Consider the following 25,887-nt stretch of genomic DNA (forward strand, 5'->3'; position numbering starts at 1 on the left):
GCCACAATTCCCCACTGGGTGGCCCTGCGGGGAGGCAGGTGGCTTCTGCAGAGCAGAGAGAGATGCGGCCTTTGCTGATGGGCCAAGGCTGTGGCATCCTGGCTCCTTCCTGATGTACAGCTTCTGGAGGGATGTGAACTGTGCCCGCTCCCTGCCCACCCCTGCCTCACACAAAGCCTCTCGGCAGACAAGAGCTGGGAGCTCCCCCTGAGCTATTACTAGTTCCTACTGTGTTTGGAATCACCAAAGGCAGAATTATTAGGGCTGAAAGGGACCTCAGAACCTCTGGCGCAGTGGGCTTCAAACTTTTAAAAAAATGATGTGGTTTCAGACAAGTTATCTACTCTCTCTGCCTCAGTTTCTTCATCTGTAAAATGCAATAAGAATCTATCTTGTGCAAACAGTTGCTATGAGGACAGAGATGAGCGCAGGTGAGGCATGTGGCTATGTCCTCCATAAACGGAAGCTTCTGTTGATATTACACTTTCACATATGGGTTAGCTGAGCTCCATGGAGGGAAGTGGCTGGCCCAAGGTCGCATAGCGAGATAGTGCTGGCTCTGGGGCCCCGTCTCAGAATTCCTGATTCCCAGTCTACCACTGTTTTCAATGCTCTGATTCTTCCCTTACAGAAAAATCCAAACCCCAGAAGACGGCACAAAGAACAATAAAAGATGGCTTTTCAGGCAGTGAGTTCTGCCTGGGGTTGGGAAAAGCCCTGATCCTGGCTTGGGGATAGCATAGTGAGTTCCACCTCAGCGTTTCTCTGGCTGGTGGGTGAGGATGAGTCTCTATCCTGGGGTTTGAGGAGAAAAGTAGCTATGCATCCAGGGTGCAAGTGAGGACCAGACCAGAACATCAGGAAAGCATTGTCAGGGCGCCGGCCTGGGTGGCGCAGCGGTTAAGTTCACATGTTCTTCTTCGGCAGCCTGGGGTTTGCCAGTTCAGATCCCAGGTGGGGACCTATGCACCACTTGTCAAGCCATGCTGGTGCAGGCGTCCCACATGTAAAGTAGAGGAAGATGGGCATGGATGTTGGCTCAGGGCCAGTCTTCCCAGCAAAAAAAGAGGAAAAGAGGAGGATTGGCAGTGGATGTTAGCTCAGGGCTAATCTTCAAAAACTGAAAAAAAGAAAAGCGTTGTCAGATGTGAACGCTCAGTGTAATTAGAGAGCCACAGAACCCTTCCTCAGTCCCTAAGAGAGATGGCCTCTCTCAGGAGGGCATGAGTCTGAGACTTGGGCACCAAACTGGGAGCCCAGGGACCTCAGCCTAAATCTGGTTCTGCTGCAACTTGCTGTTTGGCCTTTGTCAAATCACTTTCATTTTCAAACTGGGGGAGATGGATGAAATTATTTGGGGGGTTTCCTTCTGGCTGTCATTGTCCTTACGTGCCCATCTCATCCTCTTCAATTTAGCTAACAGGCCCAGAAAGGGTTAAGCAATGGGCTGTCCTTCTTCCTACAGGAAGGTCAGGGGTGAGGCCAATACAGGAGGTGGCCCTGTCGGTGGAAATGATAATATTTACTTCCTAGACTCACATTTGTTCCCTCTGTCCGACACTTGCCTGCAGTGCCCTTGTAAAGACGTTGGAATGGGAGAGAGGTAAAGAGTGAGGGACACGAGAGAGGCTCGGCCCCCCTCTGAAGTGGATAAGCTGGTCGCACCCCCTCAAGGCTGGTCTCATTTGCCTTCTTCATTTTTAGACACATTCCAAACTTTTCAGCAAATTACAGTGTTTGCCAACTGGCTGTCTGGGCCCAGCAGAGAGGCTATTCATAGCCGTGCTGGGAGGCTGCCATCCCGGAGCAGCCCGTAAGAAATTGGGCCAGAGTGGCTGGGAGTGGTGTCCAGCACCCTGGGGAGAGGCTGGAGCTCCTGGAGCAGGGTGGCAGAGCAGCGCAGCCCTCAGCAAGGCCTGCCAGGACGTGCCCACACCTGGGCCCTGGGGTCTGCCCCCGACACCCTGCACACCAGGGGGCTGCCTCCATGCCCCTTGGAGATCCCTGAGAGCCCGTGAGAGACAGCCACGCAGCTATGGCACTGAGCAGAGTTAAGATTCACCACGGATCAGCTCTGCATCCTGCTGGTTGCTGCCCCATTTCACTTCGTTCATTCCCTCCCTCCAGCCTTCCTCAGGGGCTGAGTGCTGGCTCTGTCACTACCTAAGAATGTCAAATCGCCTTTGTGAAGCTTGATCTTCCCCATCTGCATAGAGGGTGGATCTGAGCGCCCAGGGTCTTCTAGCCATATGTGTGAGCCCCCCACAGGGTGTCTAACACAGGGGCATAATAAATGTGTTTGTGTGCCCTCCCTGCCCAGGGCTGGGCACTAGGGCACACAGAGGAGAAATAGGAATAAAAGCGCTCCTTGTCCTCCAGAGGCTCAGTACCCAGACTGGGATGTGGGCACAGACCAGGGCCTTGCCCAGGAGAGCAGCACACCCTCGCATTTGTGCCGGGTGCTACAGTTCACGAAGGGTTTTTGTGGCATTTGTTCCTCCCCATGACTCCACAAGGGAAGCCAAGCGTGGCGATGCTCATTCGCCTGGGGAAACAGCATCTCAGAGAGGACCAACACTCGGTCAGTTCAGTATATGGGCAAGGAGCCGGGGCCCCTGGCACCTCTTCAGGGCTCCGCTCTCCACTCTAACCTGCTCTCTTGGACTTGCCACCCCCCAGACTCTGGCTTTTCCCTCTGTGCCCCCCACCCCAGTTTTCACTAAGAACTTGATTCTCTTATGTTTTCTCTTCCCCCCACCCCGGAAAATTCTTCCCACTCTCAGCAAAGGCTCTGATTAGGTCATTTGCACCGTAACCTGTGCCCAAGTTTCTGTGGCGTCCCCCACGCCGGCCTCATCTCCCACTGGGGAAGTTAGGCTTCTCACCTCTGCTGGGTAAGGATGGTAAGGGGAGCACCTGGAGATACCTTTTTTTAAGGGAAGCCTTAAATATTCTGTTATTTTTTTCCTCTTTCTTTTCTGTATTTTTCTTATTTTCCACAATGAGTATGTATTACTTTACAATTAAAAAAAGGAAATCTTCATCTGAGAAAATAATCAGGGGCCAGCCCCATAACCGAGTGGTTAAGTTCTCATGCTCCGCTTCCGTGGCTCAGGGTTTTGCCGGTTCAAATCCTGGATGCGGACATGGCGCTGCTCATCAGGCCATGCTGAGGCGGCATCCCACATGCCACAACTAGAAGGACCCACAACTAAAATACACAACTGTGTACTGGGGGGTTTGGAGAGAAAAAGCAGAAAAAAAAAATAATCAGACACAAGGCAAGATATGCTTAGTGCCAAATGGCCAAATGACAGAGACGCACTGGTCACTGAGGCCCTGAGTGGCCCAGATGTGAGGGAGGGGCAGGAAGGAGAAGTGCAGGGGGGGCAGTGGAAGCACCCTAGGGGGCTCTGGGGACTGCGGGCTCCATGAGGACAGGGGTCTGCCGGGTGCACCTCTGCACTCCAGCACCATGGACAGTGCCTTGCACACAGTAGGCTCTCAGTAATGCAGGGCCCTCAGTGCAGTGCAAAGCAAAGACCTGGGTGCAAAGTGTGCCTGAGGCTGGGGCGGGGAGGGAGAGATCTATCTAGACTGGAGGGGACGGTTACCTGAGTGAGCTGAGACCCAACCGGAGAAGCCCCTCAGTGCCGGGGCAAGAGGGCTCCTTCATCCCAGGAGGAAGAGCAGCCACCCAAGGCAGGGGCCCAGGAGTGACATTTTGAAATCAGCATTTTAGGAAAATGGGGCCAGTGGCCCAGCCAGTGCTGACTGTGAACTAGAATGGGCCCAGGAGGGGTCTATGAAGCTCCTAGGTTTCAGATAGTCCTCTGAGAGCCACTCCCTGGTGACAGGCTCAGTTTAAGCCAAGTCCAGTGTGAGAGGACCACAGGCCACCCCAGGGGACATGTCTAAGCAGGGCATTAGTGGCGGAATGCTCAAAAGTCCCAGGGACAGAACGGGGCTGGAGAGCTGGGAGTTATCCCACCTCAAGGGCCGAGACGGGGCTGACAGGGAGGAGCAGAAAGCTGAGGGCTAGTGTCTGGGAAGGTCCAGTGAGGAGGGCGGAGCAGAGAAAGCAGTGGGGGTGTTGGAGAAGTGGGAGGGGAGTAAAGCTAGGGAAGGGTCACGGAGACAAGGTGGGGACAACCTCCAGGAAAAGCAGGGGGATGAGGGCTGGGAGAGGCCCTGGGGCCCCAGCACGACTGCAGCCGACACTGGCCCTGTCCTTACAGATCCTAAACCAGGGGGCTCAGCCAGTGACCCCCTCCACCCCCACTCTGCCTCTGTTCTTGGGCTGTTTCATGAGACAGCTAGGAACAAGTTATACTAGATGATGCAAATAAAATTCCATGTCCTTCCCAAAGGATCTAGCCCCAGCCTCCTCCCTGAGCTGTCTGTCACCCCCGCCCTGTCCCCTGCTGGCTCCTGCTCCAGCCACACAGGCTCGCTCCTACGTGAAGCTTGTTCCTGCCTCAGGACTTTTTCCTCTGCCTGAAATTCCCTAGCCTAGATAACCACATGACTCATTCTCGACTTCCTTCAGATCTCTGCTCCCTTATCGGAGCACCTTCCGTGGCTGCCGTATCTCACGGCTACCCTATCTACAAGAGCACCCACGCTCTCTTCCCCTCCTCCAGCTTTCCTTGTCTTCCTGTTCCCTTCACCACCTGCCATGGTACATTTATTGGTTGACTTGGTTAGTTTCTGCCTCTACCCATCTTGGTCAGCTATTGCTGAAATAATGCTGTGTAACAAAGCATCCCAATACTCAGGGACTTAAAATAACAAGCATTTATTTTTCTTATTTATAAGTCCAGGGGTGAGCCAGGGCAGTGCAGCTCCAGGCTGTGGCTTGGGTGCAGGTCTGCTCCAAGTGTTTCTTCATTCTCCTTGGACTAGCGGCTCCTGGGGCACATGCTTCTCGTGGAAAATGGCAGGAACTGAAAAGCCAGGCCGACCCTCACAGCACATTTGAGGGTGCTCATGACACGTTGCTAACATCCTACTGCCAAAGCAGCGTCATGGCCAGGTCTGTTACAGTGGAGTGGGAAAGGATCTCCCCCATAACAGGTGTGCAAATGTCTGAGTGGGGCGGGGTGGCTAAGGGATTGACTATTTTCGTAACAATAATCCAAAGGATTACCTCCCCCAATAGCACATAAACCCCATGAAGCTAGGGCTGTAGCCCAGCTTTATCTCCAGCACCTGGATAGTTCTCCGTACTTCACAAGGGTGCAGTAAACACTTATTAGGTGACTATACAAACTAGCCACTTGGCATGTGGATGACAAGGCTGTCTTTCCCCTCCCAGCTCCTGTGCCTGAAAGGGGCTGTCTCCCCATCTCCCTAGCACAGCTCTCCTACTCTACCCCTCTGGGCCCAGGGATCTGCTGCTGTAACACAAGGCGTGGGAGCCTCCTGTCTGCCTTGGGCTCCCAGTACCTTCGAGAACCTGTGTGCCCCTTCTTCTGTTCACCTGAACTACCATCCCCCAGGACCCTCTGGAAGAAGCTTCCAGGGCACCTCAAACTTAGCCAGCTCTTACATCTGGCCCCACTTGTCATCCCAAGATTGGCCTTGCTTTCTGACCTAACCACAGCTTTATCCCTCTTACTGACTGCAGAGTCCTGGCCGGCAGCGGGGTGGGGGGCCAAGGGAGCCAACACCCTGGAACCCTAACTAATGAAGAGTGTGTCCAGCTGGATTGAAAAAAAAGTTGCTATAAAGGATGATATTGGACAACTGGTGGAATTTGAAAACGGACTGTATGTTAGATCCTAGTATTGTGTTGCTATTCAGTTTCCTGACGTTGCTCATTCTCCTGTCGGAAGGGAAGAGGACGTCCTTGAAATATTTGGGGGGAAGGTCATGATCTCCGCAACTTACTCTCAAACGATTCAGCAAAGTAAGAGACAGACTAATAACGTGTATATTATTATCTTAAATATACATACATATAGTGAGAACGAACTTAAGCAAATGTGGCAAAATGTTAAGAATGGGTGAATTTAGGTGATAGGTGTATGGGAGTTTATAATATTCTCACGACTTTTCTATAAGACTAAAATTTTCAAAATAGTAGTTGAATAGTAAAAACAAAAGCTGACAGGTGGGGCCTTTTAAGCACTCTCTGGGGGCGGGGAGCTGGGGCCCCCTTATTCTGTCCCTTGCGCTCTCTTGAGCATCACCCACCCCCACCCGAGGCCAGGGTCTTGTTTACTAAACATCTCAGCGATGAGCCATCGCCCCCTGATTTCATCAATTATAAATGTGCTTTCTACTCACCACAGGGCAATTTGTGACGGACTGTGGCTTGCGGTCCATGCAGCACATCCAAGTTCACCGCAGCCGTGAGTAGAGAGGAGGGTTGGGGCCAGACACGGGGCCGCGGGGGCGGGCAGGGGCACCCAGGCAGCCCTGCCCCCTTCCTGTTTGTCAGCCAAGGGAGGCTGCAGAGGGCAGCGGGCAACCGGGCCACTGCTCAGGCTGCTGCTGCCAAGCCAGCCTCGTCAGGGAGGTGTCCTGGCTCCCGGAACCAAAGCAAACACTCTGGCTAACCCTGCTTCAAGCGCCTATGTGTATAAATGCATTTAATCTGCAGAGCAAACCTAGGAACAGCTGTTATTATACTCATTTTGCAGATGAGGAAACTGAGGCACAGAGAACTTCCTCAATGTCATTGGTAAGTGACAGAACCAGGTCTTACTCTCTTAATCATTATGCCTTATGGCTAAGTAATTTACACTAGTAGATACTATGTATGTATAGTTGACACCTAATGAGTAAAAGTCACCAGTAGCAACAATGTAACTGCTGTCTGATTGACCTGCCTGCACCCCACGTGGATAAGATCTTTTCTCTGTGTAAAAGCAGGCATTAGCTCCTACTGCCCATTTAAAAAGTAGGAATCCTTACTCTGTCCTACAAAGCCCTCTTTCTTATCTAATTTCCCATTTCCCCTCCCCCCTTCTTCTGGTAACACACCTTTCCCTATCTGCATTACCGCAGTTCAGGGGCAGTTGACCCCCGCTTGCCTCGCCTCGGACCAAACATGTGACCTGGGCCTGGCCAATCAGGTCACGAATCCCCCACTATAGTGATTGGTTTATGGAAGGACACATGACCCTTCAGAGCCAATGAGGATCTGCTCTGGGACTTCTCTCTGAGCTCCTGGGAAAAGAAAATCTCTCCTAATGTTGGGGCAACTGAGAGGCTGAAGGTGAGCCAGGAGCCACGCAGCTGTTGGGTTGTTCCCCTCAACTTCCAAATCGTTTTCACTCCTTCTAACAATTCCAAATCTTACTTTTCCCCTACATTCTTCCTCTCACCAATAACATCACAGCACTCTAGAGCTTATGTGGTTTCCTAAGTTTTGGGGATTAAAAGCTGCCTTTCACCTTCTGGCTTTCCTGGCCACAGTGATGGATGGTCTGAGCCCCGGCTGCTTTCTGATGATGGGGGATCTAGCCTGCCCGCCCTTCCTCTCTGGTTAGTTCTCAGAGTGCAGATTCCCCGCCTCACTCTGCTCCCACACAGGCAACAAAAGAGAGTCAGATCATGGCCCTAAAGGCATGAGCGGCTGGTGGTGAAGCAGAAAGCTCCAAAGTTGGGGCTGGAAGGCTTTGGCTAGAGTCTGAACTTTGCCACTTACTTACTGAGCATCATCAGTCACATTAGTTAATCTCACTGAGGCTCAGTTTCCCCATCAGTAAAATGGGTACTGCTGAAGGTTAAGTGAGATGGGGTCTTCAGAGATGTTCTCTAGACTATAAAGCACCATGCCTCCTGACTGTTGCCCAAACAGAGATAGAAATGGGTTTCTTCTCTTCCAGGGTGTCACTGAGCTTCTGGTCATGTGAGATGGGTGACTGAGCACAGGTTTTCGAACATCCAGACAAGCTGCCTTCTATAACTCTGGAGCCTTCCCACCGTCAACCACATATGGACCCTGGGTCAGAGTTTGCGGAATGAGTGAGTAAATAAGAATTGTGTCAGAATACAAATGTAGATATTGTCTTATTTTAGTTATCGTTAGTCTAAGGGACCATTCTTGCTACAGTAACATTGCATAGAGCCCAGAAATTCCAGAGTCTGAACTGAGACTTTGTTTGTGACTTAAAGTGAATTCACGGGAAAGTCATGGGCCTCCGGGAGTTTTCATTCAGAAACAGGAGAGATTATTCTCACTGAAGAAAATTTAAAGGAAGGTGGGAGACAAAAATAAAGCTGTGTTTTGATGATATTAGGAATTTTACTTGTTCGCTGTCCCAGTTACACCTGCCGTTACAGAGGTTATGAATTAAGGACTCCAGGAGTCTAAAATTATATGCAGAAGGCCTCTGAGGGCATGGGAGCTGGGGGGCGGGGAGCCTTGGTTGAAAAGTGTGAATTAAGCCCCAAGAGCCTTCCCAGCCTGTTTCTAGGGACCCCGTCCTTGAATCTCGCTGCTTCTCCCATAGGCTGCTAGAAGTCTGAATACACCCCCCAAAGCCCCTCCCCCAGGCCTCAGTCGTGGGAAGGGGGGCCCCTGAGCAGCAAGCCAAGCCCTGTTCGGCCTGGACCCCAATTCCCATCCACGGGGTGGTCTGGGCAGTGGCCAGCCAAAGAGTGGTAATGACTGCCGAGGTGCAGGGGGCTCAGGTGGGCCCCCCAGGCCCCCACCTCCATGTGGGCAATGAATGGCCCTGGTCCAGGATAAGACGGTGTCAGCAGGCGCCTGCCCACCCCTCGCTGGGTTCCCAGGCCCCTGGAGCCCTCTTGTAACAGGAGCCATTTGCCCCATAACCAGTGGGTGACCAGGTTTTTAATCTTGCAGGCCCCTTGGATCTCAGCTGGGAAGTGGGATTTGTCAGATGCGTAGGCGGGGCCTGTCTGGGAATGCCAGAGGGCTTCTCAGCAGAAGGGGGTCATCCTGGAGCAATATGTCTCCAGTCCAGACTAGTCCCCTCACCCCTCCAACCTACCCCATCCCCAGAAGATGGCTCTGCTCCTCCCGGGGGTCTCCAACCTGCTCAGCAGTTGAGAATAAATGAACGCCTGAATTCGATGTCAGGGTGGCTTATTTCTTACTAACTCAGGTACACATCAAATTGGGCTGCCTCTCTGCTTGACCGTCATCCTCTCTCCTTTGAAACTTCCTCTCTGGCCTGCTGCCCATCAACAACTGCCCTGTAAAGACCCTCTGCCTGGCCAGTGAAGAAGCTGCCTCCTGGCTGTCAGGAAGATAGCCATCAGTGAGAACACTGGGCCAAACTCTGCCTACTCTCCTTGCTGTGTGACTTTGGGCCCATCACTTCCCCTCTCTGGGCCTAAGTTTCACTAGAGGAACAGACTTGGAACTTCTGGAGTGCCCAGTATCTACCAAGCTCTTGACACCCATGATCCCACACAACCCTCATCAATGACCCTGTGGCATAAGTTTTTTTTGGTCTCAGTTTACAGGGGAGAAGATGCCACCAGGGAGAGGTGAAGCTGTTGTCTCAGGCCGCACAGCAAGTTGGTCCAGGGCCAGGATCTGAAGCCAAGTCTCTCCAACGCCACTGCCTGAGCACTTTCTCCTCTGCTGTGACCTCTGTTGCTGGAGGGTGCCTTCCAGCCTGAAGGAGAGAGCTGAGATTCCAGCCCCTCAGCTTCTGGGACTTCTCCGTGGCATTTGCTGCCTGACCGCTGGCACCTTTCCTCCTAGATTGTCCCTCCCATCTCGTCTTTCCCAAACTTTCGCGGCATGTGCAAGCTGCCCAAAGTTTCCTTATCTGTAAATTCAGCTTCCCAGGGTCCATAAACTCAGATGCCACCTCCTCAGAGAGGTCTTCCCGGATCACACCATGGGACCCACAGCCCATCCCTCTCGCAGCGGGCGGATTATTTTTCACCTTCATTTGTTTCCTGCCCACTAGAATGGGCGTGACACAGAGATGGGGGGTTGATCCAGCGCCCTCACTCTTGCATCCCAGCACCTGAGCCCATGCCCGCCCGCACAGTGCTCAGTATATAATTGCTGAGTGAATAAACAAACGAATTTATGATAATAACAGCCACCGTTTCTGGAGTGTTCACTGTGTGCCAGGCACTGTGTCGATCTTCATAACAACCCCACGAGGAAGGTCAATGATTACACCCATTTTACAGATCAGGAAACTGAGTCATACAGAGGTGAAATAACTTGCCGGTGGTTTGCCTCTGGCCGTCTGCATGTCTGACTCTAGTGCTCATCAGAATGCGTTGTCGCCTCAAAAGTGCCCTCAAACTCCAGTGGCTCGTATCAACAGAGCTTCTCCTGGCTTTGCTAAGAGCTGACCTCTGGCCTCAGTGGAGTCCCGTGCACGGCTCGCCCTCTCCCAGGCCCCTTGCTCTTGCCAAGAAGAGACGCACTGAGCCCCCACTGGAGCCCGGGGTACAGACATCCTTTCCCTCTCACGGGTGATGGTCCAAAATTGAAAACAAACACTTTAAAATAAAAGCCATATTAAAAAACAAAACCAACTTTCTACCTTAAAATATTGTGAGCCAGGGGGCAATTAGCAATTATGCTGTATTTTATTATGAGAAGATGGAATTCTAATTGGACTGATTTGAATTCCACACACCTCCACAGATTGTTTTGGAAATTAAGGTATCAGTTGTATCGGTAATTATGGTTTACCATTAAATTACCCCCCCGCAGAAAACTGTTAAATTGTCTGTGACAGTGCTTAAATTTAGCCCAGACCCATGTCCTGTGAAGACTGCGCGAGCCAATACAAGCCACCCGCAAACCACTGGGTGCCCTGTGCCAGGCACTAATTAGGGGTTGAGGTTTCCAAAGTCTTATCTGAGACAGCACGGACAAGCCCTGGGCTGCAGGACGCTCACGTGGAGGGCTGGGACGCCCCCCAGGGCGACATTCTTGGGTCCTGCCCTGCTTTGCTGGCCCAATACCTGAGCTGCCACAGGCATTCTGGAAGGCAATGTGGTTTCAGCTGACAGGCGACACTTTGCCGAGGTGCCACCAGCACAGAAGGAGCCCTGGGGCAGTGTGGACAATGTGTGGCTTAGGGACATTGCCATGAGACACATGTGGGATTGAGTCCCTGCTCTGCTGTTTGGGGAGGGAACTCAGGAGGGCCATTTAATCTCTTTTGAGCCCCTGTTTCCTCATCTGTTGAATGGGTATACTACCAGCCTCACACATGGGTTGTTGTGAAGATCAACTGAGACTAATAATAGTGACAATGACCGTCTCTGGTGCCCGTGCGATGTGCCAGTCACGTTCAGTCATCTTTAAGCTCTACAACAAACCTGTTCATTGGACAGAAGTGCTGTATTGGGAGGACTGTTTGATTGCAAGCCATAAACCTGGATTCCAGCTCACCTAAGCAAACTGAGAATTTATTGGAAGGGTGAGGGGGAGCTCAGTGAATGGAGAGGAAGGCTGGAGAAGAGGCTTAGAGCGGACAGGACTCAGTGAACGCCAGCAAGCCTAAGGAGCTTGAATTCCTCATCATGCCCTCCCAGGTACCCCCAAGGGAAGGAACAATCTGATCCCCTCGCCCACCTCTCGGTCCTCACTCAAGACCATGGTTGAGTTGTAGAGCCCCCTTGGCTCCAGAAGGGGGAGGCAGCAAGAAGAGTTCCCAAAAGGCAGGCCCCTGGATTTCCTATTCCTTAAGACGATACAAACAGTGATGAGGGCAAATTCGGGTGCTGGGGAGTGGATACTGGGCACGATTATTACTATCCCCATTTTCTAGACCAGGAAACCAACGGTCAGAGCCATTCACTCACTTACCTAAGTTCACACAACTAGTGAGTAGCAGACTTGGGACTTGAATCCACACCTCTCCGAAGAAATAGCTTCCTTTCTTCAGCCCCCTATCTGGACTTTTCCAGGGCAGGACAAGACATTGGCATTCAGGGCTGTGCTGTGGGCTCTCATACCAATGTCTGGTGCTGGGGGGACCAAGGGGGTGGGAAAACCTCAGAATGGAGGGAGAGCCACCCTTGCCCAACTCACAGGACCAGCGGACCAGTGTGGGGATCTTCTTTCTGATCCTTCTGTGTGGGAAGCAGATGGCTGTCAGGATGCGCCGGGAGGGAGGGCTTGTAGTCACGACATTGAAGAGTTTGAGAGGTTGTCAGAAGTCCAGAGGTTGTTCTGATGTGTGAAACAGCTCCCCCACTCTTACCTCCATACTTTGGCTTCTGCTGTTTCTTCCACCTGGAATGATGTCTCTCCATCAAGCTTTTACAATTCTACACATTCTCGAAAGCTGGAACCAAATTCCACATTATCAAAGAATAACGTGGATTCCTCAACCAGGGCAGACCTCTCCTTCCTCTGGTCCTTACAAGCTTTGCTCTCATGGCTCTGGCCATGCTCTGCGTGGCCAGGAGCTTGTTGTCCCACCTGCCACCCTGGCTGCAACTCTGAGAGGTCTCACCTACCCCAGCCTACAGCACAGTGTGGGATCCAGGGGACAATCACAGGGTGTGTGTTAAATGGAACAAAACTGCTTTTTTCCCCTATCAAATTGCATTTTTTTTTTTAGTACTCACTACATGCTGGATACTTTTATAAACCATCTTCTCCAATCCTCCCAACCCCTATAAGGGGTTATTCTCTGTTTTATAAATGAGGAAACTGGGCACAGAGAGGTTCAATAACTTGCCCACGGTCACATGACCATTAAATGGGGTGGCTGGGGTTCAAACCCAACAACCTAGCACCAGAGCTGGAGCATGAAACCACCACAACAGATGCCCTCGCACCCGTCCCTCTGTCTGAACGTGCCTTGAAAGGATCCAGCCAAAGCGGGCGGCTGTATTTTCTCATTTCAAGAATTCCCCCTACCCACGAAGAGTCTGCGGGCAGTTCCTTTCCCCTGAATGCAGAACCGAGACATAGGAAGAGGAAACTAGATTTTTAATACGCAGGTGCAAAGGAGCTGGTTCTGCTGTGGGCTCCCTGAAGCAACCTGCTAGAGCAAGGCTAAGACGAGCCACACCCCACGAACAATGGAGGTCACCCTCCATGGCTGGGAGAGGGAGGTGATAGGGAATCCTGCAAAAAGGTACAGTCTTGGGGGAGATCAGGATCCAGCAGGGCATGGAGTGCTCCTCTTCCTTCTGGCGCCATCAGTGATTGACTCATGGGCTTTGGTTCAAGTCCGGGCTCTACCAATTTCCTAGCTGTGTGATCTTGAGCAAGTCACTAAACTTCTCTGATCCTCAGTTTCTTCCTCCTCAAAATAAAAACAGTGCTTGCCTAATACAGCTATTATGAAGAATCAAGGAGATAATGAATGTAATGGGCCTCGTATAAAGCTTGGCATTTACTATGTTTTAGACATATTAGCTGTTTTCACTGTGTTATTCAAGGCCCCCTCACCTCTGCTGTGGACCACTGCAAGAGCCGTCTTTGTTCCCTACATTCCAGTCACCCCAAGAAGCCTTGATGGCCTAAGCACCTCTGCCTTTCTCATGCCTCCATGCCTTTATACACGCTGTCCCTTCTGCCTGGAGCACCTTGCTCTTTTTTCTACCCCCTTGAGTCAGTCCATCTGCTCAGCTCTCACACCCAGCTAGATGGCAGCTTCTCTGTGATACAGGCAGGCCTGCCTCTCCCTGGCCCTTAGCCCCTTAGTTTAGCCCCGCCCCCTGGTGAGGATTAGATGGGATGATGTCTGAGAAAGCCCTGGACAGTGCTTGACAGAGTGAGTGTGCCACAAATGACAAATGGAGCTGGGATTGCTTTCCCACCAGCTTCCCTGCCTGGCTGGGGCCTTGCTTCCTCATCTGCACATTCCAGCCCCAGGGGAGCCCCTGGCACACTCTCAGTAACTGTTAGACGTTTGTCATTTGAGGGGCTGCTCAGCATCCACATTGGGGTGTGGAATCTCCCACGGAGTAGGCCTGGTGGGGGAAGTCAGGGATCCCACCCCAGAAGTTGGGGGTGCCACATCCTCCCACCTCTGTCAGAGTTGGACACGTGACCCAGGCTTGGCCCATCAGATAGTCCCCCATCTGGCCCCCAGAATTCACGTGTGGCAATCATCTCCATGGTGGTGGCAGTGGTGGCCAGCAGGGGTGGTGCCTGGGCAGCCTCCTCACCCAGTTCCTGAGATGTGCTGCCGGCTGGTTACTGGTCCCCTGGCCTCCCTTGCCCATTGCATCCTGGTGCCAGCCTTCCTGTGGACTCCTTGTGCTCACTAACATCCTTCCAATCAACTCCTTTGCCGCTTCTTAGCCAGTGACAGTTTCTGTCACTTGCAACCAGGAGCCTGGTCAGGTGCAGAAGGAGTTGGATAAGCAACTGAAATTGATTGACATGCATTTCTGAGCATGCTCTGAGAGGCAGATCCTGGACTCGGCACCACGGTGTCCAAATGATGTGTAAGACATGGGCAGTCCCCCTGGGGTCCTGCTGTACTGGGGAGACAGACTATACATGAGACCACGAGCAGGACAATGAAGTGAAACCAGGCTTAATTCGGTCTTTCAGACACTTGGAGAAGATGACGTTGAGTGCTCACTGGGTGATGCCATCACCAAGTACAAAATGAATTAGAATGTGAGAACTGGAGGCACTCGGACAATTAGGGACTTGAGCTGAAGGAGCTGAAAATGGCTGAGTGGGGCAGAGGGGGAGGAATGGCTGCCAGGTAGTGCTTGTGCGAAACCATGGCCCAAGGCAGGAGAGGATCAGTCAGCTCCCCCAGGTTATACCATTTTCACCCCGTGGGGACCTAAGGGTGTACCATTAGCAGTCTAGGCAGCTCCCTGTAGGTGGGCTTCTGTTTGCACATGGGGCTGAGGAGCCTCCGAGAAGGAGCGTTGGTTGGAGCTCATGAGGCACCAGGCACCCCCCCCCCCCCCCCGCCCACCGCCCATCTCCAGGCTGCTGGAGCAATAATGGCTTCCATCTGTCCTCTCAGGCAGAGTAGCCAATGGGCACGAACTTTACCCAAGGGGAGGGAGAGTCAGAGGCACAAGCTGGAGCTTGGGACTGCAGCTGGGGGTTTGGGCAGAGAGGTGATTCTAAGTGTGAGAGCCTCCAGTGACAGCGTGGTGGTTTCCCAGCAGCCCCTTGGGAAGCAGACTCTGGAGACGGAGCTGTGGATGTGAGGGTCAGAAGAAAGCACTGTGACCTCTGTTCAGGCTCCTTGGCAGGTAACAGTTCACCCCAGGAGGATTCAGACTCCCCGTCCTGCCCTCTCCTTCCTCTGTCAGAGGTTCAGACCTGTCCCTCCCAAGCCCCCGCCTCACTGTCCATGCCCTGGGTCCCTCCTGCCAGGACCACCTTCTGTCCACTTCTCCATGGTGTGGCCAAGGGAGGAAGACCTGGGAGCGTAAATAAGACTCTGCCCTGGGCTTTCGGGTCCTAGGGACAGCACTGATGTGGCAGATCCATCCAGAACTTCATCTTATCAGCAAAGTTGGGACCCACGTTCCCTGAGTAGTTTGTCTCCATAACACATGGTTACTGCAGAGGAGGAGAAGTCAAGTCTGTTATCCCTTTGCCCAAGTGTCTCTACAAGGGCTTTCTTCCTACAGTGTCACCTGGAAAGTAACAAAACTGTCCATGATGTCGGCTGGGGTGATACCAAACCAATTGTGGGAGAAATGACATCAGCGAATCAGATAGTTGGGGTGTGGACAGCAGAGTTTCGTTGTCAGTTTCATCTCCCAGTCTTGGTCTTTGCAAATATAGAAGATTCCACCATACCCCATCCTGGCAAGGACTGGATGACATGGTCCACCCCAGCTGGTGAGATGGATGGCTGCTCCCAGAGCAAACCCCGATGCCCCTCCTTAGCCTGTCATTGAGGGGTTAGTTCTACATCAGAAAAACCAAAGATGACAAGAAGCCAAAGGTGCGAATAGCTCCCGCGGGTTTCATGATAAGCTGGCTCAGCAAATCATGCTATTTCGGGGTCCAGGCCAGGCCAGTTTCCAGGCATCCCTGGAAGGAGGAACTCTGAGGAGAGGACAATGAGATGGGGGCTTGGGAGCGACAGATCTGAACATTTGACAGAGGGGACAGAGAGGGCAGGAGAGAGAGCTCAAAACTCAGGAAGCCTGCCCTTCCAGAAGGTACTGACACTGGGGTGAGGGCTCTCCCAGCACCCACCCTTCCCAGTCTCTTCACTTGTACCTCTGCCCCACCCCCACCTGAAGCTGCCCCCAGGGACCTGCTCTTCTGATCCCCAAAGTCACGCCCTTGGTGTGCAGATAGGGAAGTGGAGTGTACACATTTGGTTAGCTCCTCTGTTAAAACTGTAAATTATCAGACACCATCCTTTTGGAAAGCAATTTGGCAATAATACCAAGCGACATAAAAATGTTCATAGACTTTGGCCCAATAATCTTCCTCCTGGGAATTAATCCGAAGGAAATAATTCATCAGGAAGAGAGAACAATTCTGTATCTACGAAGACATTTACTGCAATGTTATTTATAATAGGCTTCAACTGGAGGCACCTCTCCAGCCAACAGAGAGGGATGGTCCTATACACGCGGGCACATGCAGCCAATGAAATACTAGCCGCTGGTAAAAAGGGTAAATTGGGCGGCCGGCCGGTGGAATAGTGGTTAAGTTCGTGCTATGAGTTGGCAGCCCAGGATTTGCGGGGTTGGATCCCAGGTGCAGACTTAGACACCGCTCATCAAGCCATGCTGTGGCAGCATCCCACATACAAAACAGAGGAAGATTGGTGCAGATGTTAGCTCAGGGCCAATCTTCCTCACCAATAAATAAATAAATAAATAAAATGGTAAATTGGAAACTTACGTAACAACAAGAAACAGTATTTAGAAATTAAAAGCATGTGAAAAAAGGAGCACAGCATTGTGTATATACCATGCTAATTAAAATGCTGACAAGTCTGCCTATGCGTCAGGGGTGAAGATGGGTGAGAAGCTAGAGAAATTAAAATAGCTGTTGTGTTGTGTGTAGGGGATGGGAAGTGGGTGTAACCGTGCTCACATGTCCTCTTCCATGGCTGTAGAGTCCTATTGAGAAATCATTTGTGTAAAATTGTAATTTGTCACCGCAGGTTTGGGCTGGCTTTATTGCCTCGTGGGAGGTGGCCGAAGTAGCCCACGTCAGCCCAGCCTCGGTCCACCTCCCCGCACAGGAAGATGCTGCAGCCTCCCAAACCCCCATTGCAGCGTCTCCCGCTTTACTCTGAGCTTTCCGTGGCAGACAGAGCCTTGGGCACTTTTTCGTGATCATAATTCAAATTACCTGTTTAAGTCGGTCAAATGAAAAAATAGCAGCTCCGCCCGCGCGCGGGCGCTCAGAGCGCCGGGGCGGCTGCAGCGCGCTCTCGGCGGCCGCCGGGCGTGAGCTCATTTCCTGGGGCGCGCGCGCCGGGCTATTTCAGCCTGGCGCTGTGCAAACAGGACAATTTACTGCGGCCAAAAGGGGCCCAAATTACAATCGTATCACACACAAATATCCGCCACGCCAGGCCTCCGGAGGCCGGGGAGGGGCCTCTCTCCCGGCGCTGGGGGCAGCGCGGGGTCGGGGCGGGGAGGAGGGGGCGAGCGCGGGGCCAGGACTGCGGTCCCTGCTGTACCCGCTCCCTGAGGCAGGAAGGGGACCCCCGGGAGGTCGTTCTGATCTGGGTTCTGGTGCAGAAAACCCTGCCTCTCCTCAGGTTTCTCCCTGACTTAGGGCCCCCTTTTATTCGGCTGCTTCTCTGCCCTAATGATGAAAACATCTCTCCATCCAGCGACCCCCAGAGTTCAAAATCCTATCTCCTTGCTCAAAAACCTCAGTGCCTCTCCAGCATTCTTAGAGAAAAGTCCTGAATCCCTACCCTGATGGTCAAAACACCCGTGTCCCAGCCCAGTCCACTTGCCCAGAGTCAGCCCCCCAAACCCCACCCCCCCGCCCCACCGTCCTCGAGCCACTAGGAGCACACTAGACTTTTTCACAGTTTCATGCCTTTCTATTTGCCTTTTTACTCCACCTAAATGTTTCCTGTTGTCTCTGCCTGGTGAACTCATACATGTTCTTGAAGACCCAACTCATAGGTCACCTCCTCCGTGAAGCTTTCCCTGCCCTCCAGGCAGAGTCAGCTCTTTCCCCGCCTAGCACTGTGCAGAAGCATATGGTGCTTCTCCCAACCTGTCATTATTTGCTTGCATGCCTGAGGTACGCTGTCCCGTTGTTCACAGTATTCCCTCCTCCTCTCTGGAGAAGGATACCACTGCCCTGACCCATTGGCCTCGCTCAGGCTTGGCCACGTGACTTGCGCTGGCCAGTGATGTGGGACATATGAGTCAGTGGGGAGCAGAAGCTCGCAAAGCCAAGTATGTTTCCCCACGCTCTCTTTTCCCTCCGCTGCAAGGATGGCAGTGTCCCAGCCAGACACCACACTGCCAGCCGGACACTGGAGTGAAGCAAGTGTGGAGTGGGGCAGGAGCCGACTCACGACACACAGGAGGTGTGAGAGAAAGGAGCTTGACCTGGGTGCTTGAGGCCTCCGAGACCCTGGGATCATTTGTTACTGTGGCACAAACCAGCCGATCTTGACTTCTGCAACCTCTGCCTCTTCCCGGGCTTTACTGTCACAACATCAATCTCATCTGACCCACGTTACAGGGCGGGCCTCCAGCCCACGTGCTCTGAGTGGCTGAGAATGTTAAAGCTTCGGTTTGTTGAGCACCAGTGTGCGCTCGGCACCGTGCTCCGCCCTTGCCAGGCGTTACCCCATTTTATCCTTTCAGCAGCACCGGCCGACGCATACTGCCCTTATGGAGAACTTGCCAAAGAGAAAACGGGCTCAGAAGAGTTTAGGGGTTTGCCTGAGATCTTAAAGTTGAGAGAGGTGGGGCTGGTTCTTGAGTTCAAATCCGTCTTACACCAGAGACCTGGAACTTTCTGCCATTCAGCGGTGTGTGTTGTCACTCCACCTACACTTCCTGCGGAGGACCTGTGGAGGCTGGAGGACGATGCGCGCTTGTACCCAACGTTCACACCTGTCTCTTCCGGGCTATGAGCTGCTTGACAAGAGGGGAGATGGCCACGATCCCCGATGCCCCGTTCATTCAGTTGGTCAATAGGGATTTATGAAGTGCTTATTGAGGGTCAGGCGCCATCTTATGTGCTGGGGACACAGAAATAAACAAAACAGATAAAATCTCTGCTATTAAACTAACCTGTAGTGATAAAAGGCAGATGATCAGAGTTTGTCTGGGGTGGGAGTGGGGATGACTGCAACTTTTGGGGGTGATGGAAAATGCTCGGTACCTTAGTCGTGGTGGTGGTTTCTCGGGTGGTTCTCTAGTCGTCCAACAAGACTCAGGATGGTACACTTGAAACGGATGCAGTTTATTATATATGTAATGAGACCTCAATTAAGGTGATTTTTAAAAATCCTTACTCTTAGGGAGAAACACTCTACTGGAGGAAATAGGCAATAAGCACACAGATAAATAAAACATCTGTCAGAAGGAGGTAAGCAGTGCTGAGAAAAATAAGGCAGGGCAGGCGTCAGGAGTGCTGGGGTGCACTTTCAAGTATAGGGGCCCGGGGGAGGCCACGCTGAGACGGGCAGGTGGCGCTCCACCCAGCACACGGTATTCTCCCTCACCCAGGGGACTGTCCCCCCAGCCTGCAAGCCTTTTTGAGGCCACCTTTAGGGAAAAGGCAGGGAGAGATTGATTCCTAGAGCCTGGAAATCTCTAGGAAAAGATAGTGTCCTTTAATTACCCCCACAGCAAGCAGCTCTGAGTCCAAGATTCTGCGTGTGAAATGGCGTTGACAGACTTCTGGAGCTCTGGCCCTCCCATGGGGCTCTGATGAAGCTCTGTCACAAGTCTCCATGCTGGGCCTCAGCGCAGCCCCCTGCACAGAGTGAGTCCACAGCACATGCGTGTGGGATGAACACACTCCTCTTCATCCGCCCTCTTTCTCACCCAGTCCACACGCCCTGTATCTACACACCCAATTTGGCTGCTTCTGATGCCACTAGTCGGTGTCGCCTGCTCCTCCTACTTGAAAGTGCACCTCAGAGGTCTCAGTGTCAGCTCCAGGCGGATGGGGTCTGATGCTTCTTTATCTCCATACAACCCACCCATTCCCACCTCCAGGTGAAACCCTGAGCTAATTTTGGTCTTTCCTAAACTCCAGACTTTCCTTTCTGTGCCTCTTCCTTCCTTGTAAGACCCCCTTCCAACATTTGGTTCTCTTTTTAGCTCTTTTTATCCTCTTACCAAGCCGCAGTTTAGGAAAGAATCCTTTATCAGTCATTTACACCCTAGTGGGAAATAATTTAGCCCAATGTGTCTCCTCTTCCAGGCAGTTACCTGTTCGGCCCTCTCTCTGATTATCAGAAGGAATGTTCACCTTTTGTTCTTAAAGAAATTTCAGGCACAGCTGGGCTGGGGAGGGACGTATTTCAGTGACAGGACCCTGAAATTGCTCTGCAGAAACAGGCACTCTCCCTCTCCCCTGCAGGCTCTGATGGCCACACCCTCTCTGCTGCTCCTTGAGACCTGGGCTCAGCAGAGCAGGCTGGGCTCTTACCAGCTCCTTCCTACAGAACATGCAAAATACGGAAAATCCCCAACACTCAGCTTTCTGGTCAGAGAAAACCCAAACATTGGCATGGCTCAAAATTCAAAGTGCTCTTCGAAAAGGCAAGAGATAATAAGTGCTGGTGAACATGTGGAGAAAAGAGTAGCCTTGAGCGCTGTGGATGGGAGTGGCAGTGTATATTGGCGCAGCCACTGTGGGAAACAGTAGGGAGCTTCCTCAAAAAATTAAAAATAGAGCTTCCATATACTCCAGCAATCTCACTTCTGGGTATATACACAAAGGAAATGAAATCACTATCTCGAAGAGATATCTGCACCTGAATGTTCATTGCAGGATTATTCACAACAGCCAAGACATGGAAACAACCTAAGTGTCCGTCACTGAAAATGAAGAAAATGTGGTATATAGTCCACATACAATGGAATATTATTCTGTAATAAAAAAGAAATCCTGCCATTTGCAACCATATGGATGGAACTTGAGAGTGTTATGCTAAGTGAAATAAGTCAGACAAGAACAAATACCATATGATCTCTTATATGTGGAATCTAAAAAAGCCGAATTCATAGAAACAGAGGGTAGGATGGTGGTTGCTAGGGGCTGGGGTGGGGGAAACAGGAGATGTTGGCCAAAGGGTACAAACTCCCAATTATAAGATGAATAAGTCTTTGGGGTCTAACGTGCAGCATGGTGACTATAGTTAACAATACTGTGTTATATACTTGAAAGTTGCTAAGAGAGCAATTGTAAGTGTTCTTACCACAAAAAGGAAAAGGTAATTGTGTGAGGTGACACAGGTGTTAACTAACCTTATTGTGGGAATCATTTCACAATATATCCGGGTATCAAATCATCACATTGTACACCTTAAACTTACACAGTTATATGTCAATTATATCTCAATAATCCGGGGGGGAAAGAAGATTGGATATATATTTTTGAAAAAAAAGATTTTTAAAAAATGCCCTATAAAGCATCCAAGAGAGAAAAGTAGGAGTCTGAGGTCATTTCAAAACTCCGAAGCTAAAATCTGTTACCTCTTCCAGACCTTCACGATTTGGGAATTTTGGCAGGTTCGTGGGCCCCCCTTGCCTGATGTAAACGACGGCGAAGTCATCCATTCAGCAGTTGCTGATTAAGTGCTATGTGCCAGGCAGAGGGAAAGCAGCAATGAGTAGGGTCTCTCTTCAAGGGGCTCAGAGTCTCTGGGGAACAAGGACCTGTTGGCAAATTAGAGCACAGTGGTGTGCTGACTGCGTTAATAGCCACAGGCAGGGGCTGTTGAGAAACTGCAGAGGAGGGAGCCACCAGCTCTTATGGGAAGCCCAGGAGGTTGCTGGGAGGAAGTCCGAGTTGAGCTGAGTCTTAAGGGATGAGGAGGAGTTCCTCACATAGAGAGGATGGAACGGTGTCCTGAACATGCTAGGAGTCAAAACATTGAGTGCTTCCCAAACTCAGGTAGGTTGTATAAATGAACGGGGCAGGAGGGAGTGAGGCAGCAGGGATCGCTGGAGGTGGTAAACTGGAAGGCCCACATTCTGCCTACAGGGCCTCTGCTGGACAGACAGACTGGTCTGGATTCAGCTTCCATTAGCCCTATCTGCCAGGTGCCTTCATGCAGTGCACAACCCTCGCAACCTCACATGCGTGCCTACACTGGCCATCAGCTGCATATTGCCCTGATGAAAAAGAGGGCTTGGTTTTGCCACATTTTGCTTTTCCAAGAAAAGCCAGAAACTCAGGTTTTTATGTAAAGTTTTCTAATTTTGTCAAACACTGTTGAGGCCAAACAGTATCCAGCCTCAGACTGGATCTGCCTTAGAGTTCTAGTTTGCAGCCCCAATGGGAACCAAGCCCCAGGATCCATCCCACTCTCTCTCTTTCCCGCTTATACCACACAACACAGTCCTTCACTGACACTTGACAGGGAAAGACAGAATTGTTGCTGAATTGCCCACAAGCTGCTGCTAAGCCCTGGTGGAAAGACGGCATTGGCCTCTGAACAAGAGGAAAACAATGGGGCGCTTCCCGACAGCGGCCACCCCATAAGATCGGTGGGTAAAACTTTAATTTATCTGTGCACCTTGTTTGGAGAAAGCCTCCCCTGCCCTCTTGGCTGCCCCCACCCCCGACCCCTCCTGCTTTGCTAATGATAAATGACAAGCAGTGGACGTTATTAATTAAACTGGCCCCAGCAGCCAGTGTTAGAATCCAAGGCCACATGCGGAGGAGGCATTCGAAGCATTCCTGCCACCCAGCCCGGGCCAGGCCCCAGGCTCGCTCCACCCCTGGCTTGAGCAGGCCCCAGCGGCCACGGCCTCGAGCAACGGGCCTGCCTAGGAACTGTCGGGGCTCTGCTCTGTCAAATGGAAATCACCAACACGGGCCACACAGTAATTAAACTCTAGCATTCTTTTGACAAAAAATCTTCCTCTTAGGACATTCCCACAGGCCACTGAAGGACTGTCTGGGGCCTGCAAGCTCCCAGCTGATTACCAAGGGATTTTTGAAGTTGGCCTTGACTGAGGATCAAAAGGGGGTGAGCGTCCAGGGGATGGGAAGTGCCTTATAATTAATCATTTGGTCATTCAGCTTGAAGCGCCAACATCTGCTTCCCCAGGACCAAGATGGGCAGAGAGATAAAAACATATCTTCAAGGCCCATTTACTTATATTTATATTGCTTTTCACGGACGCATCCAAAGCACCTGAATAGAGCTGACATATGGTGGGTGCTCAGTAGATATTTCTTGGCTGATTGGCAGGAGATGGATGTGCTGATGCCAATTCTTAACAGAAGCGGCTATCAGGAGCAATTCCTAATTAAGGTCCTAGAACCAGTGGCTTCTAATTGTTTGTTGCCACAAGATTGTAAACACGTTGAGGACGAGGCCAGTGTCTTGGTCAACTGGCTGTCCCCAGCACCAGGCACAAGTCCAGAGCCTCACATAGTGGTTTCTTAACAGTGTCTGCTGACTGAAGGGCTCAGGGGCAAACCACATTCCAGGGCTGGGCCAGGCAGAGCCCCACTGGGACACGACCTGTGTATACTTAGCCAGGCCCTTGGGCTACAGCAGCAGCGGCGGCAGCGACTGGGTCACAAAGCCCAGGGATCAGACGCACAGTGGATGTCACAGCTAGCAAGGCCTGAGATCTCAGCCAGCCCTTGAGTGGACAGAAAGAAGAAATAACTACAATTTAGGGGTTTCTAAAAAATGCAAGTTAATTTCCCTATATCTCTCTTTGAGACCTCCCATTGTGCCCAATAGCGGCAAACTTAATTTAATCAGTTTCAGCCGAACTCAAAAATTTCAGATTTAAATTCAGTTTATTCAGGATTTTCTCATCTCTCTCCCCAGGGCAGCTCCTTAGTTCCAGGGGCTTCTGTGGCGCAGGAGGGGGAGCTGGAGGACGAGGGGCACTGAGCCATGGTCATTGGTATCTGTCCTCACCAGCCTCTGGAGCATGGTCATCTCACCTCATTGGTGTCTGCTAAATCCATGTCCTTTATTTAGTGACCATCAGTCCACACACTCTGCATCCTCCTCACCCTCCAGGGCCACCTGCCCTTACCCAGCACCTTCCATGGCCTCCTGGGGAGCATGGGAAATCCAGCCGACCCCTCATCACCCCAGGGCTCAGGGAGGCCCTCACTGCCCCTGGACGCCACAGTAGAGCAGGGTTACCAGCCACTCAGGGTCCCCGATGGACAGTGGGGACATAGTCCCCTCTGCTCTGATGTTTCCCAAGCTGGTTGGGAGGGTTCTGTTGGTGCCCCGCCCCATTTTGACCATTGTCTCTGTTGTGAACTGTGGAGGCGCAGGTAGGGGAGGGTCACCAGCAACAAGGAAATGCAGGGAGGGACTGCGGGGGGTCTTGCAGCGTTGTACCCCCTGAATGTCACATGGGGAAATGGAGGTCAGGCAAGCGGAGAGGACCCACCCAATTCCATACAGCACGATGAGCGTCAGTGTCCGGCCAAGAGCCCGGGACCTCGTGAACCGGCCCTGCGCCCCCTCGCTGAACCAGGCCCTGCCCCAGGTTCTAGCACATGCAGTTGCAGCCAGCAGGGCTTGTGGGACAGTTTTAAAACACGGTCATAAGTTCTCTGACTCCTTCTCTTGAGATGTGGGATCTATGCCTCCTTTCCTTGAATATCAGCAGGCCCGTGACTGTTTCAGTCAACAGAGTATAGAGAAGGGACGCCAAGTGACTTCCAAGTCTAAGTCATCACAGGCCATCAGCCCCTGCCTTGTTAGCTGACACACTTGTCTTTGGAGCCCTGAGCCTTTGTGTAAGGAGTCCGATTATCCTGAGGCCACCACACTGTGAGGAAGCCCAAACCCCAGAGAGGCCGTGGGTAGGCACTCAGGTTGACGTCCCCGCGGAGCCGTCCCAGCCCGGGCACAGGACGTGTGAGACAAGAAGCTTCCACTTGATTTCAGCCCTCAGCCTTTTGAGGCACCTCCAGCCATTCAAGTCTTCCCAACTAAGGCCATAGACGTTGTAGAGCCAGGACAGTCACCCCTTTGGGCCCCTGTCGAGTTCCTCACACTCTGAACCTGTAATCCTAATAAATGGCTGTTTTGGGTGGTGGTTTTTACACAGCCGCAGATGACTAGGGCAGGGTGCCATCTCGGCCTGCTAGGATCCTCCAGTCTCGGATATCTATGCTTCTGCCGCAAATTAACCCGTATCTGCTCCCACCAGAAGGCCACCAAGAAGGCCAGGGAGTGTGTGGTGGTGGCCCTTGTTTCAGGGAACTTGGGAGGATGCGGTTGTTGCCGTGCATGGCTGCGAACAAAAGATTCCGTATTCCACAGACGCGGCCCTGTCTTGGGGAAGTAGAGGGAGAGAATGTACTTCACAACCAACCCCATTCCCAGCCCTGCCCATCCTCATCCCATTTACTCCACAAGGGGTCTTGGAGCTTCTCCTAAGTGCCAGGCCCTGTTAGGCTCTGGGACGTGGACGCAGGCCTGGAGCCTTGTGGTTCTCCTAGTCCAGCCAGAGACAAACGTTAAACAGTTATTTAATGCACAGCTTTGAACAAAAAGCACAGGGTGTCCTGAGAGCAGGTGGGGACTTATTTCATCCTCATAACATCTTTCTGAGGTGGGTGTTATCAATCCTATTTTGCAAGGGGGTGCTGAGATCAGAGACATTAAGTGACCTTCCCAGGGTCACCCAGCAGAGGACACATCAGACTGAAGAGAAGCCTGAGCAGGGCCCTCAAGTACAATGAGAAAAGCACAGGCACAAATGGCCGACTCAGCTGGCTAAGTGGGACACAGCCGGGCCAGTGCCCTTGGCCTGGCAACTCTCAACAAGAGCTGGAACACAGCTTGGAAGCCA

The 25,887-nt window shown here is 51.9% G+C and overlaps 1 long non-coding RNA gene across 2 annotated transcripts in view; it reads left to right on the forward strand.

The window, feature by feature from the left end:
• The window catches only part of LOC123276486 (uncharacterized), a 22,708-nt gene extending 12,673 nt beyond the window's left edge, over positions 1–10,035 (forward strand). Inside the window, exons 3-7 of one of the 2 annotated variants that reach the window (XR_006512981.2) lie at positions 6,297–6,356; positions 6,648–6,688; positions 7,015–7,225; positions 7,839–7,977; positions 9,441–10,032. This is a non-coding gene — a long non-coding RNA (uncharacterized lncRNA). Of the gene's footprint in view, positions 1–6,296; positions 6,357–6,647; positions 6,689–7,014; positions 7,226–7,838; positions 7,978–9,440 lie in introns of both variants that reach the window. The other variant, XR_006512980.2, reaches the window with a different exon arrangement.
• Positions 10,036–25,887: the final 15,852 nt, after the last annotated feature.

The sequence above is a fragment of the Equus asinus genome, chromosome 13 (assembly GCF_041296235.1).
Source record: "Equus asinus isolate D_3611 breed Donkey chromosome 13, EquAss-T2T_v2, whole genome shotgun sequence".
Lineage (NCBI taxonomy): Eukaryota > Metazoa > Chordata > Mammalia > Perissodactyla > Equidae > Equus > Equus asinus.